This window comes from Argiope bruennichi, chromosome 5 (assembly GCF_947563725.1).
Source record: "Argiope bruennichi chromosome 5, qqArgBrue1.1, whole genome shotgun sequence".
NCBI classification, from domain to species: domain Eukaryota; kingdom Metazoa; phylum Arthropoda; class Arachnida; order Araneae; family Araneidae; genus Argiope; species Argiope bruennichi.
The window spans coordinates 107,539,226-107,547,829 of record NC_079155.1 but is presented as its reverse complement, the minus strand read 5'-3'; the positions used below and the strand labels follow the sequence as shown (position 1 = coordinate 107,547,829).

At 30.2% G+C, this 8,604-nt stretch overlaps 2 long non-coding RNA genes across 2 annotated transcripts; both read right to left on the bottom strand.

Moving 5' to 3' along the window:
* Positions 1 to 1,144: 1,144 nt before the first annotated feature.
* On the bottom strand, positions 1,145 to 3,738 carry LOC129969390 (uncharacterized). Its single transcript, XR_008784503.1, has 3 exons — positions 3,597 to 3,738; positions 2,953 to 3,451; positions 1,145 to 2,322 (listed from the first exon to the last, which is right to left on the bottom strand). It is a non-coding gene; the product is annotated as an uncharacterized LOC129969390 (long non-coding RNA).
* Positions 3,739 to 3,871: 133 nt separating this feature from the next.
* Positions 3,872 to 5,062, bottom strand: LOC129968144 (uncharacterized). The gene is made up of 3 exons (XR_008784377.1): positions 4,790 to 5,062; positions 4,123 to 4,210; positions 3,872 to 4,027 (listed from the first exon to the last, which is right to left on the bottom strand). It is a non-coding gene; the product is annotated as an uncharacterized LOC129968144 (long non-coding RNA).
* Between the last annotated feature and the right edge of the window lie 3,542 nt (positions 5,063 to 8,604).

Here is an 8,604-nt window from a genome sequence, read left to right as displayed (position 1 = left end):
TTTACAATTAGTGCAATGTTTTTTTTTTCTCACTAAAATGAGTTTAAACATATTAATGACCTACTGTAAAAAAACAGGATTTTTAAAGTTAAATTTTTTTTAAAAAAATTTAAAAACACCTTAATTCTAGAATGAAGTTATATAAAAATTAAATTATTTGTCTTACTCCAATGAGGGAAAATTACTTTCTTATTGCTGTATACAACTGAAGAGAATGAAAATTCAGTATAAATTGCTCGAGTTTAGAGTTCCCAAATTCTGCCAAACAAGGCAAGCACAATTCATAAGACAAATAATGCTAAATATTTGATTGAATACAAAATAAATGCGAAACATAAGCTTTATTTGCGAAATTTCTATACAGATACATGCAATGCAATGCAATAGTTATACAAGATTATTGCAGCAATGCAACACATCTAAAATAAATGTAGTGTATCTAAAGTAAAATATCAAAAGCAGTTTTACATTAATAAGGCATATATGCATTTTAAGTAATGCATTCACATTAGATTCATATGCTCCAACTTGGAATTAAATAGCACATATGAATTCTTAATTAAAAAAAAATTTCATTGATGATTAATAAAATGGTGTGAACAGGGGGAAATCGCTGAATACATCTTTACAAATTACTATATAATGGAAAAGGATTTTTTTTAATTAGAATTCTTAAATGTATAATGCATATTAAAATATATGAACACTTCATTAAGTAATTAGGAAGAATGTTTCTTCCAAATTTAATTCATTAGAAACTCATAATTCAAAACTCAACTTCTCTCATCATAATTGAAAAATGGGAATTAAAAATTAAACTATACCATTCATTTCATCCATTACCTATTCCAGGAATAAAACGATATTCCCGACATTCTATCCATACACTAGTCATGAGAATTTCTCTTAAAAATGCATTCTGATCACCGTGGTGATCAGGCACGATGATCAAATGCTTTTTAAGAGTACAAAAGATATTTCCATTGGTTGGCCGGCCGAACCAATCAAAATGTCCTTTGTCCGCGGATAAAGATTTGCAAAAATAAACTAAGATTAAAATTTTCCTATTGATATTGCTAAATTTTATTTTAAATTTAATAAAAAGATTGGTTTTTAAAAATATTTATAAATGGATGCAATGAATAGACCAAGGTAAAGTATTTCTGAAACTTAACTTATATGCAATAATTAAATTTTAACTATCTTTAAAATTTTAACCTAAAAACAATTACTAGAATTTAAGATGAAGACAATGCATGCAAAAAAATCTTACAATACAAGAATTACATTATCTTTAATATAAAAATTGTTCGCAAGCATTCAAATTAAAAATTTGTTTAAAGACTTTGAAATGCGATTAAGAATACTTCTATGCACTTGAATTATTTTTCAAAACTCGGGATTATTTTATGTATGCCAATACAAGATTTAATTTAGAGAAAAACTGCAATACTTTCAACCTCATTTCAAAAGATTAGAAAAACCAATATATTTGTTACCAATGCATCTTTCTACCTCGTATACATAATACAGAAGCATTTTTTCCTTTAAGGAATATTTCATAAATTAATCAAACACAAGTACATATTAAACGTCACATATTATATTTTGTACAATTCTGAACTTTTAGATTGAAGCTCTGATTATCAAGATTTCGAGTTTGATAACTAACGGAAATTTAAAGAAATTCCTTTACATAGTTGATACTAGCATTACAGAGATCAAAATCCTCACAAAAGCAATCCACACAAACTTCGTTATAAATACAGGAATGAAACACTTATTCGAACATGAACTATTCTTTAATAATCGTCATTCAAAATTACTAAATGAAGTTTTAGAAATAAGCAAGGTCAAGAAATGGCTTCAGTTACAACGAAGTGGTGCAGTTTTATTAATAAAATTGGTTTGTAAATGGAAAGAAATTCTGCCGATATAATGGCTAAAAAGATTACAGTAATGAAATTCAAGATTTTTAAAATTGTATAGTGGCAATCTGTCATGTCAAACAATTCTTAGCAAATTCGGTAATAAATATGTTCTCAAATGCAATTTATAGAGGAAGGCACCACGAAAATTAAATCTAGGTTTTGTTCCATCAAATTTGTTATGTCGCTGTATTTACAATATCCGTTTCTTCCATTGAGTCAATTAGTTCTTTTCTAGATTTGCTTGTGAACATATTGATAATATAAATTCAAATATAGTCTTCGTCCGTAATAGAAAAGTGCAGCTTCCGCACTCCAATATGCGCTTGATGAAGGGTCCAGGTATTGTCTTATGCCGAGATCACTTCGATGAAAGCGTGTTCTTAACAGACACCTAAGAGAAATATTATATATTTTAAATCAATACAATTTCAATACCAATCCCATTGAATGTCAAATAGCATTAATATTGCTCATAAAATGAAATACAAGAATATGAAGATTAAATAGGCAATTTATTTAACTATAATCTTTTTAAAGTTTATAACAAAAATTAAATCCTAATAAAGCTGTTTGCACTACTTTAATTGTACTTGTAGAATTTATCTAAATATTTCAATTATTTATCATAGTAAAACGCCTTTTCCTGAAAGTTTCGATTATGTATTATTTAAGATAAACTGTGATGACAAATTAATAACTTTGCTTAATGAAAGATTAATAAACTTTTCAAAGTTTCTTCGCCAACCACCCTTAAAATACTCGCCAAATGGATGTCTTATATACCGATACAATGAAATGTCGCTAGAAAAGCATTTAGTTTTCATTCTGTGGGCAGAAACCAAAATATTAGGATTTTCACATTAGACTCTTGAAAAAACAATGTAATTAATGCCCTTATCACGTTATTATTAACTTAAAAATAACGAATCATTGAGAAGAGGAAACTGAAAGTATAGCAAAAAAAATTTATGCTCCTTGAAAATAATCCGGAAACAAAACGATTTAAAAGAAACGCAATTACCCGACATTTCTCGTTCTGTTCGTGTACTTGAAGAGGCTTATAGCAGAGCAACATTTTAGTAGTGAGGAGGACTTGCAGAAGGCTGTCACACGTTAGATTCATTCTCCATCGACCGATTTCTTCAGACACTATAGTTGCAGAAGTTGATCTCGGAATGGCATCAATTTCGCCATTTCGCGTATTGAGAAATAGCTGGATACGCCGCTTCTGTTTTGATAGATATTTACAGATGATCGTGGTTTGCCTCCTTACAGCTTACTGAAAATTTGCCTTCTACAAGAATAAAAATGATTAGAAAATGCCGTGTTCTTGCTATTTAATTTGATTAAGAAGTTGAATGTATACTTAGATTTCCAATGTTTTGATATTAGTATCGAGTATTTCATAGCATCCAGCTTAGTTGCTGTCAGTTCAGAGCATGTGTGGAACCAAGAAAGCAGTATCTTCTGGTGATGAGTGATACGCCTTTAGTCAGAAAAAGATGACTATAGATCAAAACCTATTCGGAACCATGTTTAAAAAATATTAAGTTATAAGAAGTAATAAGTCAAATTATAAACCTATTTTACATTCGTAAAGTAGGTTATTTAATGATCAAATGTATGAATGAATATATCCTATATTCATTTCTGTATGACAATTACCAAAATTTTTGCAACATGCCGATATCGCTTCAGAATCATTCAGGTCACTTTCTTGTGTTGAGAAATAGCTGGAAAGCACACTTCTGTCTTAATAGAAGCTTCCACATAAATTATATGTAGTTTGCATCTGTATGGCTTCAGAAAACTTTCTAGAAAGAAAAAAATATTTGAAAACGCCATGGCGTTTCGATTATTTCAAATAATTAATAAAATTATGCATTAATTATATTTCAAATAATTCAGTAACTGAAATTTAGCAATGCACTTACATAGTCATTTTTGGTGAATATTTTACCACATTCAGCATAAACGGCGTCAATTCCAAAGCTATATGGAATCACGAAAGCCTTATTACTTCATGGATGGATAACATGTCTTGATTCAGAAAAAGACGTTTAATATAAGTAGAAGGTGCTCCAACATTTATATATCTAAAAGCAAAATGATGTACATTGGTAAAGTTGCAACTTAATAATCAAATTCTATCTTTATTTTGGTATGGCTATTATCAGTTCTTGCAACTTACCGTTATCTCTACGATACCATTCTGAGAAAAAAAAAGTTTCTCTATCCCCCAGATTGCTGGTAGAGAATGTCAAAAAATGAAGTAGTCACTACAAATGAACATTGACAGATCGTCAATAAGAATTTTATTTAATCAGGTGTACATGCATTGACATAATTAGAAATAAAAAGAGCAAAGCACACAAGATTCATTTCTTTAGAAACTATCAAACGCTGGCAGTATTTTAAATATATTTGTAAAAATATCCATCTAGACTTGTTATTAATCATACTAATGTGTTGGTTCGAGAATCTTTCGTGAGCTATGCAAATGTTGAAGAACATAAGTTTTGCATTCAAAGTACAATCAATAACTGTCTAATGAAGATTGCTGTACTGTTTCTCCACCATCGTCGTTTAATTCTATTCAAATAAAAGAAATCATAAAGCGATTAAATGCAATTTCGATTGAAAAGCATTTATTTTATGTAAGAAACCAACTGAAATTTTGTGCATTGTTATATTGAGACAATAGGGAAAACGTTTTGTACTTCTAATTAGTTGTATATACGCCTCTAATTAGGACTAATAGGATTAAAAATTGATTTTTTACAAATTAACAGTAAAATGTTTTATTCAGAAAATCAGATCTTCGAAAGCCAAAAGCTTTAAGAAATAATTAAAATTACCTGGAAATATTTCTTGTTCTATTTTTGCACTTTAAGAGAGGCTTCTGGAATGGCAACATTTTACTTGTGACGAGGAGACAGGCAAAAGGCTGTCGCATGTTGATTCCATGCTCTGGCGATTGATTTGTTCGGTCCCTCTACTCACGAAAGATGATCTCAGGATGGCACGCGCTTCAGTTCCTCTGCTTTTCTATTTTCAGAAATAGCTAGAAATTCTGCATCCGTTTTAATAGATGCTGACGAGTAATTATGGTTTGCCTCCTTGCAGTGAAATGTTTTCTGGAAAATAAAATAAAATGGTTAGAGAATGTCATTTTTGTGATTTCAATATTATAAATAGGAAATAAAAGGATACTTTATTTTCCAACATTTCAATGTCATCTGTAGTGAGCATTTCACAACATACATCGCAATTGATGTCGGTTCATAAGTGTGGGAACCGAGACGGCAGTCTCACTTTTGGTGTAAATGAGGACCCTTTATTCAACAAAAGATCTTTACTATACATCAAAACCTATTCCAATCCACATATATTTAAATAGTACTATAAAAAATAGTAAGCAAATTTAATTATATAATAATCTACTTCACATTCGTCAAGTTATTTAATAATCAAATGAATAATTATATTCTATATTCATTTTGATATGATAATTATCAAAATTCTTGCAACTTACCTCAATTATTCTGAAGGATATCAGTAACACTAACCAAGTCTTATTACGTTGATAAATTGGAAATTCTGCTTCTGTTTTGATAGATGGTTTCAAGTAGTAATGGTTTGCTTCCTAATTTAAGAGAAATTTTTCTTTAGAAAAATATTTGTGAATACATGGTCTTTTGGTTATTTCAGATAATTAATATAACTATTAATTCAGAAACTAACTATATACATGCGTTGCCAAAATGGGCCATTTTTAGTGAGTATTCCATCACATTCAGCAAGAATGCCGTCCATTTTGGACATAAGGGGAATCTCGAAAGTTAATTACTTTATGGGTGGATAGTACGTCTTTATTCAGAAAAACAAGTTTAATATAGACAGCATGTGTTCCAATTTGTATATACCTATAAAAATATAAAGTGTACATTGGTAAAAATACAATTTAATAGTTAAAACCTCTATTTTGGCATGACAATTATAAATTTTTGTAGCTTATATTTATCTCTTCGATACTATATTCAGAAATAGTTTCCATATTATCCAGATTGCTTCTAAAAATATGTCAGAAATTGAAGCAGTCACTCTACAAATGGACATTGGCACATCACCAATAAGAACAGAAATTGCATTATTCCATCAGATATTTATTCAATTTTTAATTAGAATTTTTTTTGAAGTTAAAACCAATTTAATTCTCTACTGGTAATCAAAAAAACTCAGTGTTTTAAATGCATTTGTAAAACTATTTAAATAAGTTATTGATTTTACTAACATGTTAGTTCCTGAATCTTACGAAGAGCTTATGCAAGTGCATTATTTTTAAGGACATAAATCAGTTTCTTAATCCTCCTTTAAATTTTCATTTATTATACTCAAGATTACAGTACAGTTTTTCCCTCCAAGAGCCAATAAATGCCCTTCAAATAAAAATCACCATGTAGTGATAAAATGAAATTTCTTTTGCAAAACATTCAATTTTCATTCTGTAAGACAGCAGCTAAAGTTGTGGTTTGACATATTTAGACGTCAGAAAAAAACACTGCTTTGTGATCATAATGACCTACATATACACATCTCATTAGGACTAATATAGGATTGGAGATATTTTTTTTCAAACCAATAGTAAAATATTTCATTCATCCAGAAAAATTCTAGGAAAGGCAAAGACTTTAAAGAAAGAAAATTACCTAGAAAATTCTCTTGTCCTGTTTTAGCACTTCAAATGGTTCCTTCCTAGCCAGGCAACATTTTCCTGATGAAGACGACATTCAGAAGGCTTTCGCATGCTGGTTCCATTTTCAGGCGATTCATTTATTCTACTGTTGCATTCGCAGAAGTTGATCTCAGAATGGCAAGCGCTCAGATTTCACAGATACTTACGTTGAGAAGTAGCTGGAAATGTCTATCAAAACGGATGTAACGTTTCCAGGTAATAATGATTTGCATCCTTATTAGCTTATGGGAATTTGCTTTCTAGAAGAAAACGATTAGAGAATATCATGTCATTTTTTGCAATTTTAGTATTATAATTAAGAAACCGAACTATACTTGTATTTCCAGTCTGTTGATCATCTGTAGTGAGTATTTCTCAGCATCCAATATAGTTGATGTCGGTTTAGTTCATGGGGGGGGGGGGGGGGGGAGGGCCAAGGAACCCTTTTTCATGGCGATTGGTATTCAGCAAAAGGTCATTACTACAGGTCGTCAATTTTCTAACCTATGCCTACTTAATGTGCACATTAGTAATGTTGCAATTTAATTATCAGATTGAATGCTTATATTCTATAATCTGGCATGATAATTGTCAAAATTCGTTTAACTTACCGTTATCTTCTATAGCATTCTGAGAAAGTTTCCTAATCGTCCAATTGCAAGTGGAGAGAATTTGTGACAAACCGAAACAACAGTCATTCCATAGACTAGGATTGAGGGATGTGTCATTGTTCCCATTATTAGCATCTAATGTATTCGACAATAAATTCACATAATTCGACAGAAACCTTCCGGTATAAGTGAAACATTTTAAGTTTAAGGTAACTCTAAGTTTGTTATATTTACTCGCCTAATTCACCTTTTGCTTGTACCCGATACTACTAAACAGAAAAGTCGTAATGATGCTCTCTGTTGCAGCAGACAATACCAAGTATCGCCTATGTAATTGTGGCAATCTCACCGCTAAAAGGTCGCTTCTGCTAAATATCCAGACATTACGAACACTTCTTCCGTACTCAATCAGCATATAAAAAGCATGGATTTCTACGGAATTCTGAAAACTTGGAAACGATTCAAGAAATTACGTTAATCTTTCCAATACGGCATCTATTCAAGCTATGGTGGCGAATCTTACGAAATCAATTTCGGTTAGAATTTTTGAACTGTAGTTTTTAAGCCGAATTTATTCTTTATCATTATGGATCGTCTGCTCATTTTTAAGTTGACTGTTTCTATCGTTAATAAGTTAAAAAACACAAAATTTTATAACTTATTCACTCAGTTTGTTATGAACAAGTTTACTCTTAAATAAAATATATTCAAGACTGAACAATATTTTCCTCAAGTTTTTTTAGCATATCTATTCCTTCTCATAATGCGTTTAGTATATCTAAATAGAAAAAGGTAAAGTTTGATTCAAAATTGTTCAAATCTTTTCAGTGAAATGAATAACTTCGTTTTGAAATACTCGTGATTTATCCCGAAGGCCCCATCCAACACAATTACATTTCTTAAAATTCATTCCTAGTTCTGTTTTTACCAATTTCTCCAGGTCATTTAATTGCAATTTAAATATGTTCACATTAAAAATAAATTTGTATTAAATTTTTGTTTACTTGCAATATGAAAAATACAAACAAAATAAGTTCGAAACTAGCAAAATATTTCAGCTGAAGTAGGCTCAACTATTTGATTAAAGAGTTATTGCATCTTAAATATTTGTACATTTTTATGGCGGATTGAGACAGAATAGAGGCAGACTGAGATAACGGATGAATTGTTACTTCAACTATAGGAATGATGAATAGGATGATTCAACTGCATGGAATAGCAAAACATTGAGGCTTACTGGTGTAAAACTTACATTATAGGCAATAGAGGAAATTTCACTCCGAGATTAAAAGAAAAACCTGAAAGTGCGAATGAGTTCAGAACATTT